Source organism: Jaculus jaculus, chromosome 17 (assembly GCF_020740685.1).
Source record: "Jaculus jaculus isolate mJacJac1 chromosome 17, mJacJac1.mat.Y.cur, whole genome shotgun sequence".
In the NCBI taxonomy this organism is placed as follows: Eukaryota; Metazoa; Chordata; class Mammalia; order Rodentia; family Dipodidae; genus Jaculus; species Jaculus jaculus.
Genome location: NC_059118.1, coordinates 30,235,948 through 30,253,605, shown reverse-complemented (window position 1 = coordinate 30,253,605; position 17,658 = coordinate 30,235,948).

The following is a 17,658-nucleotide window of genomic DNA, read 5'->3' as shown; positions in this document are numbered from 1 at the left end:
GGGTCCTTCAGTCCAGAGGCATGGGAAGCCTAGATCATCCCCGGAAGGAACAGCTAGAGGTATTCCTCTCGCCTTCCTCCTGCCCTCAGAGCTCCTGCTGCTGTGTGGCATGAATCCAGTCTAACAGGAAGACTTGGGCAAGGGCTGTTCATGTCGTGCATCTGCCCAGACTCCTGAACGCAGCAGGGCAGGTGGAGAGCGGGCTGCAGAGCGTCGTGCTGGGAGAACGTGAAGGGGGTTCGTTCTAGCAACATTCATTTGGAACCTCTTTCTGGTAATGGGTCCCTGTCACATGTGTCAACCTTGTGAAAACTCTGCTTCATGCCAAAGTGATGTTTTTAAAACCAACCTTATTGAGGTTCAATTGACACATAATAAAATCCATATGTTAGTTGTACCTTTTGGTATCTTGGCAAGTGTATATACACACCCACATAAGCAAGCCCAGTCAGACGCACTCCATCCCTGGCTCTGAGAGTCACTGGCTTACCTGCTATCATTGTAGATTCCACTCGTGAGTCCTAGAGAGTTGCATAAAGCAAACAATGCCTCATGTCCTCTTGCCTCTGGTGTCTTTTGCTCGGCTCCTTCCTGAGATTCATTTGTGTTACTGTGTGCGCCACCTGCTCGCTGATCCCATTGCCGAGTTAGTATTCCCTTGGGCAAATGTGTCACAATGTGTTTATTCCCTAGCCTGTGGAGGGATATGTGGGTTGTTTTTAGGTTTTTGCTATTGTGAATTAAATATCAATGAAATCAGTGAAATTCCCTTCTAGGAAAAAGTAGGAAGGTTCATGAATCTCCCAAGAAAGTCACATGGCTCCCAGGCACCTCCCCAAAGTTAGGTAGACAGTAAACAACTGGTGGAGGAGAGGAGACTCCCCTGTGTGGAGAACGCCAATGACACTCCTTGCCTGGGTTGTCACTCGTGCTGAGAGGGGCTTTGAGGTGCCCAAGTTACCTGTGCTCCTGCAAGTAAACCAAATAAACTTATTGGTTCACCAAGACACACTTGGATTGGAATCATTTCGTTGGTCAGTCACTGCCTTAGACCTGGGATGACTAGAAATGGGTTCCCTGGGAAGAGTCACATCATCTCCGCATCAGAGGTGAGAACCCCGGAGAGCACACTTGACCTTGTTCCTTGACCTGAAACCAGCACCAGGGCCTGCTGTTCTCTGGAGGATCCTGAGTAAAACCTGTTGAAGTTGCCAACTCTCCACCTCAATCAAGTCCTCCGTCACCACCAGGTCTGGGGTTTGGGCTGCAATGACCTTCACGGGCATCTCCAGGCCGAGGCCTCCTAGACTGGGATGCCACTACCCACTTGATGAATAAGGAACCTGAGGCATGGACTGGTGTCCATCAGGAGATAGCAAATTTCACAGGAGGGACATGACCCAGGAGCTGAGGACCTAAAGAGGCAACAGTGACGTTTTGCCATGGTAATGACAGCAGAGATACCTAAAGATCCTCAAAACTCCATAATAAGAAAGCAGTCAGGGTTTCTAAAACAGGGAAATGATTGAACAGATGCTTCAAAGAACTATAGGCTTGGCAAATGAGCATATGACCAGAGGCTGGGCACCAGCAATAACAGGTAGGCTGGGGCACCAAAGGTGAGAGTCAAGGCTTATAAAGATGTACCTGCTTGGATGAAGGATCCACAAGACATCTGAAGGGCCTCAGAGAGGGAGAGATGGGCTGGCACAAAGCTGCTGCCCAAGGGTTGGAGGGCGCAGGGCCATTGCTGGGAGGAGTGGATGGAAGCAGAAAGCTAGGGGGCAGGAGCAGGCTCTGTCCTCTATCTGTGCCCTCTCTTGGCAGAGCCCGGCAGGCTGGTGTGATTTGCCCTATGAGGGTGAAAATATGACTTACAGCATCCCAGGGCCTCGCAGTATGGCATAGATTTGGCGTGAAAAGAAAGCACCTTAACAACCAGCACCACATCCAACACTGTTTGCCTGACGCTATAGCCAGTGCGTGGTGGGGTTTTCATCTGGCTGCACAGGGCTCTGAGGCCAGTACCCGGATCGAGGCTGAGAGAAAATGCTTGGCTTGGACCAATCCCAGAGATCAGCCAGAGCCCAAGAAATATGAGGGGGTGAGGGGGAACTGAGCAGGGAAGAAGTCTGAGCACGTGGCACCAGAGCAGGTACCGAGGAGCCACTGAGTCCTAAAACACGCAGTCAGGACTTCTAGGGAAGCCATGCAGAGCAGTTGTATGCCAGCCTGTGTGGTCAGCAGCAGGAGGCCCCCACGTGTTTGCTCTGCCCGATCTCCTACCCACATTTCTCTGGGCATACAACCCTGAGCACCATTTCTAGACCAGTGCCCACATGTGACAATCCTCTGAGCCAGCCTTCCTCTGAGAAGCCCTGTATCCTGAGCCCCCCAGACCCCTGGCCACCACCCCTCCTCTCTGAGCCACAGTCTGCCCAGCAATCAGGAACACTAGCTCTCGGCTCGGGCAGCTGCGGCTCAAGTCCCAGCACTGCGACAAGCTGGCCACAGTGCTTGGTCTCTGCGTACAGTTGTGGTTGTCAAACCAGGTGACCACACTGGTACTTCCACCTGCAGACACTAGTTACAAGGCCAGGAAGGCGTAAGTCCATGGTGTCAGGCATGTAGCCAGCGCTCAAACTATGATGCTATCTTGTTATTCCACTTCATATTCTAGGGGTTCCTTTGTCCCTCCTCCCCACCTCCTGGACATAAGCATAGGTGTTCCCTGTCTCCCTTTCCAGCCCTGCAGGGACCGTGACCTGGCTCATTTCACCCTTACAGCAGGCACCTGGCTGATCCTCTGGCCCAGGCTTTGGGAAGAGGAGTCAGTGTCCCTATCACAGTCACCTTTCACGTTAGGCCTATCCAGGTGCCCAACTGGTCTGCAGCTTGGGAACAGCTCCCTTGGCCTGCGGCTGGTAGGCCTGTCAACTTCAAGTCCTGTCACTTCCCCACACGCTCTGCTCCGGCCCCTGTGGGCAGGAGGATGCCTGCCTCCTCTTTGATCAGGACAGGGGGGTTCTTCGTGGTTGGTTTGGGACCATCTCTGTGATGCATTGTGACAGCCTCAGCTAAGCATATGCTTTAAATCCTAATGAGAAAGGGGCTTTGTAAATGGAAAAGGAGCCCACAGCTGCCTTCAAAGGGCTCTCAGGACCAACAAGGGCATGGAAAGACCTCGGGCTCAGTGTCATCCTGTAGCCCTGGGTACAAGTTCAATACCATTCCAAAGAGAAGTTTCCTGGGCTATTTATCAATCCACACAGTGCCCTTAGGGTTGAATTGTGGGCCAGCTTGGTCTCAACTCCACCCTGCTCCGTCCCCTGAAATCTTTGCCCAGTGGATCTTGTGCCTGGGCTCCCTTTGTGCGCATGCTCTCTCTCATGCTCTGCACTGGTCCACTGTGTCTCTCATGGTAACTACCTTCTGCAGACCCTGCATTCCTTCCAATGGCTTTAGAAGGAGCTAGGTCATTTGTAACTGACTCACCTGGAAAAACTTAATGAAATTTCAACTCAGGACATATGAAAAATAAATGATATCCAGCCACAAGGACTTAGAGTAGACGGGCATTCCAAACAACAACAAAAAAAGATCTGCCCCTTTTACTCTCCTTTTGTTATTAGTCTCCCTGTTCCAGTTGATACAAACATGTCATCTAGATGCAACTGCCATTGGGGTCATAGCTTTTTGCTTGACAGCAGGTCAGCCTCTCTCTCCGAAGGTGCCCAGTGCTAGACGGAGTCTCCAGGAAGGTGGAGAGGAAGGCTGCACGGGGCTGACGTGTCCTTCTGTGTTTAATTTTCCCACAAGTCAGCTCTGATTATGGGGATGGCCTCATGTTTCATGTATTCAGAGCCAAGTTCTGGAGAGCACCTTGCGGGGGCAGGGGAGCCTCTGGCTGGTGGATGGGGGCTGCGGGAAGACTGGTTCCCAGGTCACCCCCAGCATGCATGTCTGCTACCTATCAGGTCTCATTGGAGGAATGACCCAACGGACACTGAACTTCCCCCCACTGGCAGCCCCCTCCTAATGAGACCCAGGGCTGCTCCTGGCTGGTGCGGAAGACAGGTTGGAGAAGGGACCCCACAACCTGGTGCAGCAACTCCCAGAATGCTTTGCTGCTTTGGTGAACCCTGGCCATTCTGAGAAGCAGACGCCTTGAAACTCAACCTTTCACCCAGGATTGTCGTTCTCAGGTCCATCCAGGGAAAGACGGGGGCCTCAAGGCTCCATCAGTTTTCTTCCATGGTCTGTTCAGCCCCAGTGGGCAGGAGGATACTTCTTCCTTTAATTTTATCAGGATGGAGCGTGAGCCTTGGTTGGGCCATAGGCCTGCAAGCGCCCCACAGAGCCATTGCTGATGGCCTCCAGCAGGTACAAGGTGAAGGGCAAGGACTTGCAGTCTTCTGGGATGGCAGGGCATATGTCACAGGACAAGGAGCACTGGTGTACACCATGCAAAGGGGCATGCAAAGGGAAACCTTTCTAGAAGTACAAACCAGATTATCCATTCTGCTATCCAAGAGGCTCCCATCACTAGAAACAAACCCCTCACCAGCACACTTGGGTCCTTGATTTGCTTTGGGCTCCCACCAGGGTGGTTTCTTTCCTGCCTCCCTCATCTCTGTGCCCTTGCTAATCCTTGGCCCTGAATTTCCTTCCCTCCAGGTCTACCCATGTCTAGCCATCTGACCATGAAACTCCCACCCAGACCATCTCTTTAGAGAGCCCTTCCCAGACTACATAGTATAAACAAGGCCATCTCCCCAGGCTCTCCTGATGCCACCAACTGGTCAATGTCCCTTACTGCAATCTGATTCCCAGTTATTGATGACTTGCTCACTATTATGCATGCTTCCTGCCTGAAGGTACCTCCGCAAGAGCAGGATCCTTGTTTGCAGAGACTACTATGTCCTGAAATGCTAGCATAGGTGTACTTGATTAGCCTCACAGAGAAGGCCTGGAGTATTGGTTAAATCTGTGGTAGAAGGAAGGCACTTTTTTAAAAAAATATTTTTTATTTACTTAATGATAAAGAAAGAGAAAGAGGCAGGTAGGGAGACAAGGAAAGACTGAATGGGTGCCCCAGGGCCTCCAGCCACTGCACACTTTTTTTTTGATCACTTATAGACATACTCAGTGTGTAAACAGCACATTTTGGTACCATCCTTACCCTCATCCCTGCCCCCCTATCCAAAGGGAGCCTCCTCTTTGGGGATGCTGGTTATCCCCATGAGGATTGTGGGGGTAGCTGTCAGTTATGGGGAAGAGGCAATGTTTCTGTGCATAGTGTCCCAGCTTGTGGCTCTGACAATATTTCTGCCCCCTCTCCCATGAAATTTCCTGAGTCACGTTGGGTTCATTTTAGGTCTGCTTCAGTGATGGGCTCTTCAGAACCTCTGGTTCTCTGGTTTGGTAGGTGTTGAGTGCCCTTAGTGTCTATCTTCTTCACCCTTGTGCTTATATCAGGTTCACTGAGAAAGCAGCACTCATGCTTATTTCCCCAACTCCTCTATGGTTTCTACTGGGGCCCTGGTGAGGTGTGATGGGTCATTTTTCTCCTCAGATCCTGCTTCCATCTGAAAAAGAGAAGCGGATTCTCCAATGGAGAGTGATATCAGCACAGGTTAAATGGGACAACCATTATTAAGTTAGAATTTAATGGGCCCTCTTGTAGCCCAAGATTGGTGGCAGCTTGATATCTGAGAGTAAACTCGTTATCTGGATATGATTCTGACTTGTTTCCCAGTTCCAGATATTGGTTCATTTCCACTGAGCAGATGTGTCAGCCAATCCAAGAGCAGCTGGTTACCCACCATGGCTGTGTCCCACTATTGTACTTGTGTGAGCATCACGTCAGGTTGCTTGCTACTGAGTAGCTTAGACCATGAGTTGCTCAGACAGATGTTGGCCACTTTCTCCCAGTAGCTCATGTAGCACCAAGAAGGCACTTTTTGATGGCCTCTGCTCTAGTGTTCCCAGAAGCCCACATCAGCAGCCATGGAGAATAGTAATGACTTCACCTCCAGCCACCTGCCAGCCCTTGAGACCAAGGCCCAGTCCCCATTTAAGGGCAGTAATAAGTCATCAGGAGGATCAAGTGAGTGTCCCGTACCTTGTAGCTTTTGCCTCTATTGCCTCTCTTACCGTCACCACCGCCATCATTATCACTGTGATGGTTAACCTTGATTATCAACTTGACAGGATTTAGAATCACATGGAAACAAACTTCTGGGTATTGATAAAGTTGTTCCCAGAAAGGAGAAGACCCAGCTGACTGTGGGTGACCCCATGCATGCTATGGGCTTGGGGGGTCCCAGACTGAAGAAAAAGGTGAAAATGAGCGGAGCAGCCGCATTCCTCTCACTCTGCTTCATGACTGTGGATGCAAGTGACCAGCCGCCTCCCACCCCCGCTGTCAGGCTGTGCTCAGAGGGCAGGCTGTACCCTCAAACCACGAGCCAAAAGAAGCCCCTCTACCATTAAGTTGCTTTGGTCACATATTTTTATTTTATTTTGTTTTGTTTTAGTATTATATTTTATTTATTTATTTGACAGAGAGAAAGGAAGAGAGAGAGAGAGAGAGAGAGAGAGAGAGAGAGAGAGAGAGAGAGAGAGAATGGGCACACCAGGGCCTCTAGCCACTGCAAACGAACTCCAGACACATGCTCCTCCTTGAGCAACTGGCTAACATGGGTCCTTAGGAATTGAACCTGGTTCCTTTGGCTTTGCAGGCAAATGTCTTAAGCCATCCCTCTAGCCCTTGTCACATATTTTAAATTTTTTTTTTATTATTGATGACTTCCATAATTATAGACAATAAACCATGATAATTCCCTCCCACCCCACTTTCCCCTTCCCAACTCCACTCTTCATCATATCCCCTCCCCCTCTCAATCAGTCTCTCTTTTATTTTGATGTCATCTTCTTTTGTTCCTATTATACTGGTCTTGTGTAGGTAGTGTCAGGCACTGCGAGGTCATGGATATCCAGGCCATTTTGTATCTGGAAGAGTGCATTGTAAGCAGTCCTACCCTTTCTTTGGCACTTACATTCTTTCTGCCACCTCTTCCACAATGGACCCTGACCCTTGGAAGGTGTGATAGAGATATTGCAGTGCTGAGCATTCCTCTGTCACTTCTTCTCAGCCCCATGATGCCTTCTGAGTCGTCCCAACGTCACCACCATCTAAAAAGAGAAGCTTCGCTAACCGAAAGTGAGAGTAGCATTAATATATGGGTATGAACATTAAGAGAAGTGCTTACCGGGCAGTTTGGTGTGCATACTATATGTATTTAGCCAGACACCAGCAGGCGTTACACCCCTAGGGATCATGACCTCCCCCATCACAGTTTTTCAGTTTCAGTCATGTATCCTCTCCAATGGACTTGGTCACATATTTTGTGACAGCAACGAGAAAAATGACTAATACAATGACCTCAGTCACCATCATCATCATCATCACATCACAGCTGTTTCCAGCACCGACATCACCCTCTGCACCAGCTCAGGGTGGTTTACTTTAAGCATGCTTTCTCGTCTCCTCATGCATGCTGCCACATGAGGCTTCCTTTCCTGACCTTGCCTCCCTTGAGCCATTCAAAAGCACTGTTGGGTTCCTGATCCAAAGCCAAGCTAACCTTCTCCCTGATAACATGGCCTTGATGATGTGATTACTGATGTCTTGATTTTAGGAAAGATGGTCCCACACCTTGGTCCAGGATGTGGGCACATGACTCAGCTCTAGCCTGAACTGGAATAAAGTTGGATGAGAAATGTGACATCTAGAATTGTGGCTGCCATTCTGTGACTGGGAGGCAACATGCGTAGGGCCAAGAACGCTACCATGGTGAGGATGAGAAATAGCTGGCAGGCCAGGCGTGGGGGTGCACGCCTTTAATCCCAGCACTTGGAAGGCAGAGGTAGAAGAATCGCCATGAGTTCAAAACTACATAGTTAATTCCAGGTTAGCCTGGGCTCGAGTGAGATCCTACCTTGAAAAACAAAACAAAACAACAACAAAAAAGAATAGGTAGCTGGAGACAACTTTGGTTCTTGATGGCATCCTGGAGCCACTAAACTGGCTTTGGATTTGTTGTCCTCCTAAATAGCTAGGTTTTCAAAATTACCCTTGCAGAAATTTCTTGCCAGCCGTACAACACACAAACCTATAAGACCACAGCTCAGCCAGGCTTGCTATAGAACCCAAACCACTCTCTTTCCACTTCCCATCTCAGAAGCACACTGGGGTGATCCTAAGCAGTGTGTGGGGGTTGAGACAAAAGGATAAGTGGCATAGCTAGAGCACCCCCGTTTGAAAGGAAAAGTTGGGCAGAGTGTCTTTTAAAGGCCTCCTGTCTGGAATATTTAAAGCAATCACCCCTAGAGTCAGGAAGTAGGGAGACTTCACATGGGAGACACTACACAGGTTCACAGTAGGACTGAGATCCATTTTGTTTCATGGCACAACTTAACATGTCATACGCTACGCAGCACCCCTAAGTGGGTCTTTTGTATTTCCTACAATGCCCCTTTATCGTGATGGTCCTGGGAAGCTAGAGCCACTGAGCAGAGCAGTCAAGCAAGTGCCAGCACCCCAGGGGCTCTCTCTCCCCCTCTGTCTTCCCCCAGAATGCTTTGATGTGAAGGAAGGTGACAGGCCTCCATTGGCTGAAGAAGGAACCTTAGGAAAGTGAGAGAGAAGCCCTGGAACTGGTGTCTTGGTCCTTCTGCCCGTCCTTCACAGGAGCCCAGGGGACCTTTGGGAACTGCAAACCTGCTGGCATCCTGGCTGACTTGGTCCTGCCCTTCCTTGGTGATGCTGCAGACCCTGGATCTCCATCACACGAACCATGTGGCCTCTGCCCGCTCTTCCCAATTCTGGTCTGTCCCATGGGGTCATCTCTGCTGTCACCATGGCAGTCCCTCCTACTTCACCTCCTACTCCAGAGAGCCTGTGGACGGTTCTGGACTCCTTCAGGGGAGCCCATGGAGAGCCTCCACAGGCTGGGTGGTCTACTCATCCAGACCCAGGGCTGTCTTGCCAGCAAAGGCAACATGCTGGAGGCTGGGCTTCTATAAGAAAACCCGTGGCCCTCCATGGAACTGTGAGTAAGCTGGAGACTCACCTGCATGTCCTTATCCACTTTAATAAGTACTTACCATAGGTCTATGAAAGAACAATTTTTCTTTTCTTTTTGTTGTTGTTTGGTTTTCAAGGTAGGGTCTCACTATAGCCCAGGCTGACCTGGAATTCACTCTGTAGTCTCAAGGTGGCCTTGAACTCACAGTGATCCTCCTACTTCAGCATCCAGAGTACTGGGACTAAAAGTGTGAGCCACTATGCCTGGCTTATTTTTGCGGTCTTTTGGGCTTCTTGGGAGGAGGGACAGAGCCGAACTTGTGTGACTCGGCCTGACCACTCCCTTCCTATTTGCCCCTATTTCCCAGACCTGGGAAAAGATTTAATCCCCTGCAACTAGATGGGAACCCTAAGGGCATGCTTTCTTTCCTGCCCTAGGGCCATCAGTCTTCTGGATGCTATGTGCTCTTCTCCTTGGATCACCAACTTTACAGATCTGTCTCCACTGCTTTCATGGAGATTGGGCTAGAACTTGCTAGACAAGAACAAATGGCCTCAGGGTTAGATTGGCATCTGCAAGGCTCAGCTGCTGCAGAGATCTGCCTGCTGATTGCCAGGGCTTGGCCTTCCAGCTCCAGCTAGACACCATAAGAAGCTATGCATAGCGCCCCCTGCTGGCTTGTCAGCAGATGACAGTGGCTTGCCCCCCTCTCCCCCCACTATTTCTGGCTGGGGTGAAGCAAAGTAGTCCTGCTGGGCTCACAAGCATCCTGCACACAGACGAGGAAGACCACCCCCACTCAGACCCTCTACCTCCTTTGATCCATGTGGTTGGGCCAGATGTCAAAGCTTCCTGGAGAAGGTGGGCTTGAAAATCAGCCCTCAGGACCAGCCTGGAGAGAGGACTGAAGGCGAAGGGCTCTCTCAGTGACTGACTCTGCCACGGAAATGAATTGGATGAGAACTTCCCTGATCACTCCCTTGGCATTCAGAGCTCAGCTGCAAACGTCCCTAGTTCTGTGGGCATTGCTTGGCACACTCTGCCAATAGCAAAGACCCAGCAGGGGCCTTGACAACCCCTGGGTCCATTGTGCCATTTCCCTAATCTCTAGCGTGCAGATCCACTCCCTAGTCCTGAGTGAAGACACCCTTGCTGTCCTTTAAGATTCATCTTCTGGGCTTCAAGGCGGTTGGCTGTACACCTCAAAAAGATACCAGCTTCCAGGCCAGAGGGATGGCTTAGCGATTAAGGCATTTGCCCACAAAGCCAAAGGACCCAGGTCCAATTCCTCAGGACCCACGTAAGCCAGATGCACAAGGGGGCGCACACGTCTGGAGTTCATTTGCAGTGGCTGGAGGCCCTGAAGTGCCCATTCTCTCTCTCTCTCCCTCTCTCTCCTTCTGTCTCTCTGTCCCTCTCTCTCTCATGGCAGCCACTACCACGTGCATCATGGAGCACATCATGGTATTTGCCCTGCAGAGGGCTCAAGCATCCCAGGCCCTCTAGTCTCTCTGACACCTGGCTAGGACTCTGCTGCCTGCCTTTTTCTTGGCCCTTCTGGGTTCCAGCAGAGAGCGGGAATATAATCCCTTCCTCTAAATAGTCCTTGCTCACTTCCTGCCAGCATCCCCACCTCCTCTCTCAACCCTCACACACGCCCACGAATCATGTCCCACGTGATCTTGTACAGGTGTGCAGCTACATGCTCCCGTAAGCACCGAATGACCTCCAGAAACCACAAACTAAGCCTTGAGCCTAGCAGAGCATGCCATGGACATGGGGAAATAGGGTTAGGTGGCACCAGGAATAAAGAGGCTAGCCCTTCCCACGTGGGAAGTTTGGCATTGCTACAACAGACTATCACAGACAGGAGGGAGAAGAGCTGGCTGGGTATGTGTGGCTATGTGTGTGTGATATGACCAGCAGACAGAAGAGAACTAAAGCCGTGATCACCTGCTCGCTGGACAGGCAGCTAAGGCTGCCCTCACTGCTTCTGCCATTCCCTAGGCACGTGGCCTCTGCAAGTTCCTTACTCTCCTTGAGTCTCGGGGTCTCATCTGAAAAGTTAAACAATAGAACCCAGGGAGAGTTAATCCAGATACAAAATGCTGGGCACATGATAGGCACCCAATAAGCAGCATTTAATGATAGTATCAGGTGCTTGGAGACTGAGAAACGTGTGAAGCCACAGAGAGCTGTGTGTGTGTAAGGAGTGTGTGGGGGTGCTGGACTGGGTGGGGGCCAGGGAGTTGGTAGAAACCACGTGGGCTCCTGAAGTGGGATTCACCCATGCATGATCGGGGTCAGAGGCAGTCTCTCCTGCAGCTTTCAGCGTTGAAAGAGGAGTCAGGCAAATCCTATGAAAACTCTGCATGTCCCAAGCTCACCCAAAACTAGGCAGAATTTCTGGGCCTCAATAGTTTTGGGTATATTGCCATAGAACCTCATTATATCTGCACAACGAGGAAGTACAGGCCGAGATGCCAGGTCAGAACCCTGTTGAAAGACTTAGGATCAGCCCAGATCACAGCAGAGTCTGGAAAAAAAGGAGCTTTGGAACCAACAGCTCCAGCTTCAATCCCTACTCCCTCCTTCTGGACACATAACTTGAGACACGGTCATTGGCTTCTCTGAGGCTCCTTTGAGGAATGGGCTAGCCCAGGGTCTAGCAAACAGGCTGTTAGCAGCCATGACCCTGGTCCTTCACTCCCTTCTGAAGGCTTGGACCACGTGGTTGCATGGGTGATCTTCCTCCCGCAATGTGGATGCTAACTCTCCTCCTCTCCTCTCCAGGAGAATTCAAAGGGCCCTGGAAAACTTGTTTATTAGGAAAAGCTGTGGGAGTCTGTCCTGCTTGGTGGAGGTGCTGACCTCTCCCATCCTTCCCTGCATATTTCTCCCCAGCGACATCTTTTCATGTTCCCTGGCTCACTTGGGTGAGTCACAGATCTGTAAATCCCGAGTGCAGAAAGCTTGGCAAAGTGTGTTAGGTGTTTATTGGAAGGGGAAGAAGGCAAATGATCAAAACATTGGCTGCGTCTAGTCTCAGAGACTTGCAAGAGCAGATTTTAAGGACTACGTTTGAAGCATGTAAACACATTCATGGAGCTCCCCCCGCACCCCCAGCCACAACACGAGTAAGATTCCGCGACTCTTCAGCTGCAGAAAGCTCTCCGGCTGCCTTTCTATGGGGCCAGAGCCTAAATGAAACCTAAGAAATGCAATTCCATTTTCAGCTTCTCTGATGCTCGCATGCTTTCTCGCCGACAGACAGACATGCAGGCTGTGAGGGCTCTGTCACCCGCGCCGGGTCCTGCCGGCCTCCACCCCTCTGCACATGCCATTCCTCCTGCCCGCCCTCCACTCCACTGGGACAGCAAGAAGCACATGTTCCCATTCTGTGTCAGGCTCTGGCCTGGACACTGGGGTCAAAGTGACAAGTCAGACAAATCTCCTGATCCCAAGAGTTTGCGAGGGAGAGGAGAATGGAGGAAGAGATGAAAGCAGGTTCCAGATGACGAATGGTTCTTCCAGCAGACAGGGAAGGAAGGCTTTTCTTGGGTGAGCATGTCTGCTTGTCTGTCAAGAACCATCTAACAGCCCCTCCTCTGGAAAATGTCCCCTGGTTGAGGGGGGTACGCTCTGTGCCGTCCCATGCCTTGAACACCCTCTCCCTCCCTCACCTCCTCCCGCAGCTAAGCTGGCTCCGCATCATTGTCACTTACCTGTCTGGTGGCCCTCACCAGCACTGCTTCATTGTTTTCTACTTGCAACCCCTTTTCATCTGAGAAAGTTTTACAGATCCTGGCTTTATTTATGTGGAAAAGCATACATACAAATCAAGCATTTCCTGACAATACATCATAAAGAAATTTATTCTGAAATAATTATTTGAGAGATATATGTAAATGTATGTTTACCGTTAATTTGGGGCAACGAAAGTTTCCATACTAATGAGATAGATATGCTTGTTTGTTTTTACATAAAGGATTAAATCTTGGCCAAATATCTGGTACTGCACAATGTAGAGCATTCTCAGTGGTTTTTTTTAGAGTTGATCAATACTTAGATTTTATAATCATCAATGTCGAGACTGTCACTTTGCATGAATATGCAGTACAAAATTACAGATGTTGGGCTGGAGGGATGGCTTAGCAGTTAAGGCATTTGCCTGCAAAGCTGAAGGACCCAGGTTCGATTCCCCAGGACCCATATTAGCCAGATGCACAAGGGGGTGCAAGCGTCTAGAGTTCATTTGCAGTGGTTGGAAGCCTTGGGGCACCCGTTCTCTCTCTCTTTCTCTCTCTCTCTGTCTCTCCCTCTTTCTCTGTCAAATACATTTAAAAAAATAAAATATATTTTTAAAAACCTGCAGATGTTTAGGTCCATTTCAGAAATTGTTGGAAATTCTGTCTGAATCCCAAGCCAAAATTCACTGAATGACTTTTTATAAAACTCAAGTCAGCAACAAGAACAGTGATTTTTCAAATAAGATGCCATACAATCTAAAGATACATTGATTTGATATTTGAGGAATGGTGGAAGTTCAACATTAAGAGTCTTTGCTTTCTTCAATACAAGCATCATGTTTAAGAACAGAAAATGTCGCAGGTACAGTAAAACCACTGCAATCCATAACATATGATAGTCTTGAGTCTGGACCAAGGTGTTTCACGACAGCGTTGGTTGGCACAGTGAAGTGTGACCGCACGCCCAGTGTGAGGTGTGCCAGTTGTGTGCTTGAAATGTTGCCTACTGCCACACAGGAGCCCTGCCAGAAGCACCTCAGATTCGTGATGCATTTGGTTTTGAATTAATGTTTGGCTGTTGAGCATTCAGAAATCTTTTACTGTTGACAAATTTTTTATGACCACCCCACATTCATTTACAAGTGTAAGAAGGTAGAGTCTTGATTAATTAATTAATTAGTTAATTAATTAATTAATTTACTGGAGAGAGGGAGAGAAAGAATGAGCATGCCAGAGCTTCCAGCCACTGCAAACAAACTCCAGATGCATGTGCCACTTTGTGCATCTGGCTTTATGTGGGTCTTGGGGAGTCGAACCTGAGCCCTTTGTCTTTGCAGGCAAGCACCTTAATTGCTGAGCCATCTTTCCAGACCCATAGATTATTAGTGTGTGTGTGTGTGTGTGTGTGTTCATATATATGTGGGTGCAAGTGTGTACACATGCATGTGCAAGTCAGAGGACCACCTTGGATGACATCCTCAAGGATGCCATTCACCTTCTTTGAGACAAGGTCTCTCACTGGCCCAAAGCTCACAGATCAGGCTAGGCTGGCTGGCCAATGGGGCCCAGGGTTCCTCCTCCTCTGCCTCCCTAGCTCTGAGATTACAGGTGAGTACCTCCATACCAAGGCAGATTCTCGGGACAGAATTCAGCTCCTCGTGCCGGCAAGGTAAGCACCAACTGAGCTAGCTCCCTGGCCTAGACGAGGAGTTTGAAGAACTGCATCTCCGGTGCCTGGCTGCTGACCAGAGGTGTGTGGTGTCTGTAAGCAGCGTGTCACCACCATCAGCAGGCGAGGGCAGAAGCAGCATGCAACATAATGAGGGTGCTGAGAACAAGAATGCCACACCTGAACCCTACCACAGGGCCCATTACTTCATGCATCTGAGACCCCAAAGGGGCTGGGGAGGATTAACCCCTGGATCCCAGCCTCATTCCAGCGTCTTGGTTTGGTGGTGGTAGTGGGGGGCTATTCAATCAAGGAAGAAATATGCTTTGAAATGAAAACGCTTCCCTTTCTGATCTGCCTGGAACCCCTTGCTCCTGCCTTCTTAGTATGCATGTATTCAGCCCCCAATGCAAGACTTTCCCTCCGCATCTTCTCCACACTGAGTTGAGCCGGGCTCCTTCGCAACCCCCTCCAGTTCTCTCCAAAGACAAATTGCTTACATCTGTCAAGGCTTTTCTGATTAATAGAGGAATACGCCATGGGATGTCATCAGGGGTTCAGAGGCTTTTGATCAAAGGGGTGGGGGAGCCAGGCCACACATCCCTGCTATTTCATTTATCAGGTCATCTTGGCACCTTTCCCCCTCCCGAATGCCCCCGACAAAGGCCTCCCTATGAGCCCACCATTAGCCTACAGAGGAGGAGAGCAGAGTGGAGATGGGTGCCCTCAGAAGGGGCAGTGAGGAGCCAGAAGCCAGGACAGGAAGGGGAGCAAGTGAGGGGCCTTGTCCAGGCATGGGTCTTAGGAGCAGTGTACCCCAGGAGCAAGTGAGGGGCCTCGTCTTGGCATGGATCCTCAGAGCAGTGTACGCCAGGTTCTCTTCATCCTGAGCAGCTTTCTAGCAGGAACTACTTCCAAAGTCTGGAGCAGAAAGAAGGAAAGGAAGGTGGAGGGATGGACAGAATGAGGGAGGGAATCAAAGAAAGAATGAGTGGGAATTGTCTCAATGGGTTAATGAGGTACTGACCAAAACAGGCATGGGCCAAGTCACGTGCTCCAGCACACCCTTGCCTCAGTCCTCCTTTCACAGCTTGGGCTCCACGGGAGCAACCCATTCGACTTTAGTGAAGTCACGTGATGCAACTTTAGAGAGAAGTCCAGGCCTCACCTCTTCATAAGCTCCTCCCTCTGAAGGACACTCTCCCTCGGCCTTGGCTCACTCAGCGACTGCAAGGCCTTCAGGGCTGGGTGAAGCAGAGGGGCCTGGCGTGGTGGAACGGTTCACGCAGAGAATGGGCTCTGGCACCCAGCTCAGCCTTTCTCCAACACGGCCAGCTCCCCGAGGAGTAGCAGGCACCCTCACAGGCCCTGTGTGTCCTCAGGGTGCCAGCCACTATTGCCTTCTGTCCCTTGAAGAAAACCTCTGCTGAGAACGTTGCCATGGGAATTCCAGAGCACCATAGAGGGGTAGCCCAGTGGCTGCTAAATTAGGATTTAGATTAGCCTAATTTAATGATACGGGTGGCTGCTTGGATTGAAGTTCCTCGCTACAAGTTATTTTTATTCTTTCAACTCGCTCAACAATTATTTCCCTCAAGCTGGTTGTAGATGCAGCTTGCACAGGAATTATAATCTGTTCCTTACTTAGCAGCACGTAGCCAGGGAGATGCGGGCAACGTCCACACGCACATCGCACAGGCAGGGGCTGCGGGGTGGCAGTGTAGAGGGCCATGCTATCGTACAACTCAGGGGTGGCAGGGAGGGTCACGGAGAGTCCCACTGGGCCCAGCTGGCTGGCCTTGGGTATAGCATGCGAGAGGACCCAAAAAGATATGGTGGCTGTGTCTGCCCTGCTCTCTGCCCAGAGGGAACATCTCCACACGGCATGCATAGTCACATGGACACATACAGGATCTGACACATTTGGACACTCACAGACACGCATAGCGTACACACACACACACACACACACACACACACACACACACACACACTTCTGGATTTGACCCATCGGCTAAAACCACTGAGGACTGATAGATAGACTCAAGCACACCAGGCCCATTAATATTCCAAGATCTCAGCCCAGAGTCCAATTGAGCTCAAACTAACAAGGACAACTGGAGTACTGGTTGACAAGTTTTCAGTGTCCACCCTTGAGACACCAATGGCCCAGGACCAAGGGACACAGTAGCATCCAGGTATTCAGTTGGTGGTCAGTGGCCGCTCAGTGTGGAAGGCCTGCCGTGGGCATCGGAGGGAATGTGAGAGTGTGTCAAATTTAGAACCTGGCCTCACAACTCTAATGACAGAGGTAAAGGAGTGCCCATCTTGGTTATTCTACTTAGAAGCCAGATCTTAAGGAAGGCTTGCTCTTTGTTGGGCCCTGGAGGACACACACCATGCTCTCTGAGGACACACCCCTCCTACCTAGCCAGTGACTTACACAGGTAAACAATCCACTGCCCACCACATCCCAGGGGCCGTGATGGACGGGTATGAAGTTGTAAGGACCCTGAGGTTCTCAAGGGCTTCCTCAAAGAGGGATTTGTGAAAATGGCAAGCAAGTGCTCTGGACGTGAGCAGGAGTCTGGCCAGCAGGGAGAAGCTGTGTCCAGATAAGGACAGTTCACACAGCAGCAGCTGGGGGGAACATCTGGAGGGAGTCAGAGCTGAGTGTGCTCATTTAGCAAGTCATATCACCACTGCTGTGACACGTGTTCAGTCCTCCTCTCCCTAGGGGAGGCAGCCACTCTGGGATCTCCAGTGCTGCCCAACCACTGGCTTTCCCTGCTAACTCTTCTTATCCCCAGTTCCTTTTCCTCTTTTTGTTTTGTGTATGTATGTGGATGATATTTGTGTGCACTCATGTTTCTCTGTGTGTGGGTACTACGTATGTCAGTATGGGTACAACTGCTAAGGCATGCGATGGAGCACATATATGTCCATGTGTGCCTGCGTGTGCCCATATGTCCGAGTGCCCTGTGTGCATCTGTGTGTTCATGTGTACCTATGAGCCCATGTGCACCTGTGGGCCCGTGTGTACCTGGTATCTGTGGGCACATGTGTGATTTTGTACCTGTGTGTCCATGTACACCTGTATGCTTGTGTGCATCTGTGTGCCCATGTGTATCTATGCGTACATGTGTGC